Source organism: Macrobrachium nipponense, chromosome 28, assembly GCF_015104395.2.
Source record: "Macrobrachium nipponense isolate FS-2020 chromosome 28, ASM1510439v2, whole genome shotgun sequence".
In the NCBI taxonomy this organism is placed as follows: Eukaryota; Metazoa; Arthropoda; class Malacostraca; order Decapoda; family Palaemonidae; genus Macrobrachium; species Macrobrachium nipponense.
Window position 1 is genome coordinate 48,936,231 of NC_087217.1, and position 2,500 is coordinate 48,938,730.

The following is a 2,500-nucleotide window of genomic DNA, read 5'->3' on the forward strand; positions in this document are numbered from 1 at the left end:
ATTTCTATTTTGGGGATATGTTAGCCATATATCTTATATATTTTCTGGTGAATTACTTCATCCCATTTTCTTTCAATTTTTCCTTATAGAGTCTGTTTTCCTTCAGTGACGTCATGCAAACAGCATCCTTCCAAGTTGTTTTGGAAACTACGTTGACCAACGAGAAGATGATTTTGTTCGATCTTTTGTTTTATCGTGCTGTCCAACCACTCCAACTCCTTTTTTTCACTTTCTTCAGCGCTGAATGGCCGAAAGTGCCCCAGTGCTTGATTGACAGCTTAAATTTCATAAAATAGTGAACGGGAAGATAACCAGTTCATTATCGTTATCAGTCAGTCAGTGATCGTGGAAATTGCGCCATTCATTTATTTGTTAGGGGATTTAAATTGTCTGTCCTTAGAGCTTAGAGACTCAGAGGTTTGGAGGAATGAATATTGTTGTCTTTGGAGAATCAAAGAGCTTTCTCGAAAGATCTCTGTATAGCTTTATTTTAAATATATATTTGTAACAGATGCAAAGCTGGCGTTTTTATTTCGTAATTGTCTCTTATTTAATCATACAATATTATTTGCTATTTAATCAGACAATATATTTACATTTCATCTTAAAATCCCCAATAGAAAATTCTTCTTCCATATATTTATTAGGTTATTTAAAGCAAATATATTTGGAGATAATAAGATGTCCCTCTTAGTTTTTTTTTTTTGGGGGGGGAGTGTTAGTGCCGTCAATGCACCATTTGCGGCGCACTGTAGGCGTTACTTAAGGCACTTCGCAGCGTCCCTTCGTGCCCTAGCTGGAACCCTTTTCATTCCCTTTACTGTGCCTTCGTTCATAGTCTCTTTCTTTCATCTTACGTTCCGCCTTCTCTTAACAATTGATTCATAGTGCAACTGCTTTGAGGTTTTCCTCCAGTAACACCTTTCAGACCCTTTTTACTTCCCATTTCCTTTTCAGCGCTGAATGACCTCGTAGGTCCAGCGCTTGGCCTTTGGCCTAAATTCTATATTCTATTCTATAATGAGGCGTGAAGGAATTGATATTATATTTTTAATTCAATCAGTCTGAATGATAATTAAGCGTCTCAGCGGCGTGATCGGTATGGTCTTGACCTGCCACCTCGGTGGCCGCGAGTTCGATTCTCGGGCATTCCATTGAGGTGTGAGAGATGTGTATTTCTGGTGATAGAGAAGTTCACTCTCGACGTGGTTCGGAAGTCACGTATATAAAGCCGTTGGTCCCATTGCTGACATAACCGTAACTGGTTCCATGCAACGTAAAAAAACACCATACAAACAAAGTGAATGATAATTATATTTATATTTAAAAAAAAAAAGTCCCCAAGGTGAAGTCACTCCGGCCCTCCTCTCCTGAGTGACTTGAGCAGTTACCGTGATGGTGTTTTTTTGTCAAGGTTGGAGAGCCGGTTAATGAGTTCAGTGAGGAAAGTATGTCAAATTTATCACCGAATTTATCACCCGAATTTATCATCGAATTTATCGCCGCCCGGATGCATCGGGCGGCGAAACTCATTGCAGTTTAACCGCTGTGAATAGAATGCAGCCTCTCTTCCTGACCGTGGAAGAAAGACGCTCTTAATAGATTAAGTTTACTCTGTCCTTGTGAGTACCTGGGAAACAGCATTAAGGTGAATTTCAATCTTTTATTTATACGAATACAAACTCTGATTTACTTACACACGCCCGCATTATATAGGTGAGCGTGTGTGTGTGTATGTTATAATACAAGTTGGGGGAAACTCTGTATAAAAAGTTTTAAACAAGGAAGAGTTTTACGTTTAGGGAAAACAGAAGTAGGGAGGAAATTCCAGAGATTGGCTCAGCTGGAATTAGAATGGTAAAATGGCCGAAACGTTGAAATGGGTCTTCCTTTTCTTGGTTTTTATTAAACGAGTAGATTGTTAGATACAAAGAGACAGTTACTCTACTACTGATTATAGAATATATATTATATACTATATATATATATATATATATATATGTATATATATATATATATATATATATATATATATATATGCTTTAAAAATCACGTAGTTGCACGTGACAAAAAAAAAATCCATTAAAGCGAAAGCGCTCGGTATGGATTTTATGCCTATCGTTTTCCAGTGGTATTCGCTTTATATATATATATATTATATATATATATATATATATATATATATATATATATATATATATATATATATATATCAGGTCTCTTTAGAACCGGTACACACCCTCTCGAATATAGGAAAAAAGAATAATTCTGTGGTTTGCAATTCGGAGAACGTGCTGATATGGAAGCGTGAGATGGAGTAAAAAAAAAAAAAGTCTATAAAAAATAGAAATAAAAAAGGAGTCTTCTTTGCTCCATAGGATTTAATGAAGAATACCGTAATGGGGCGAAGCGTGATAAAGAACAGAGCAGAGAGAGAGAGAGAGAGAGAGAGAGAGAATACAAAGACTATGTACGTGGAACAAGCATCGTTCCACTCGGA

General features: G+C 36.6%; 1 protein-coding gene across 1 annotated transcript in view; it reads right to left on the minus strand.

The window, feature by feature from the left end:
* LOC135201180 (vacuolar protein-sorting-associated protein 36-like) overlaps window positions 1-2,500 on the minus strand; it is a 30,407-nt gene that overhangs the window by 655 nt on the left and 27,252 nt on the right. The window lies entirely within an intron of this gene.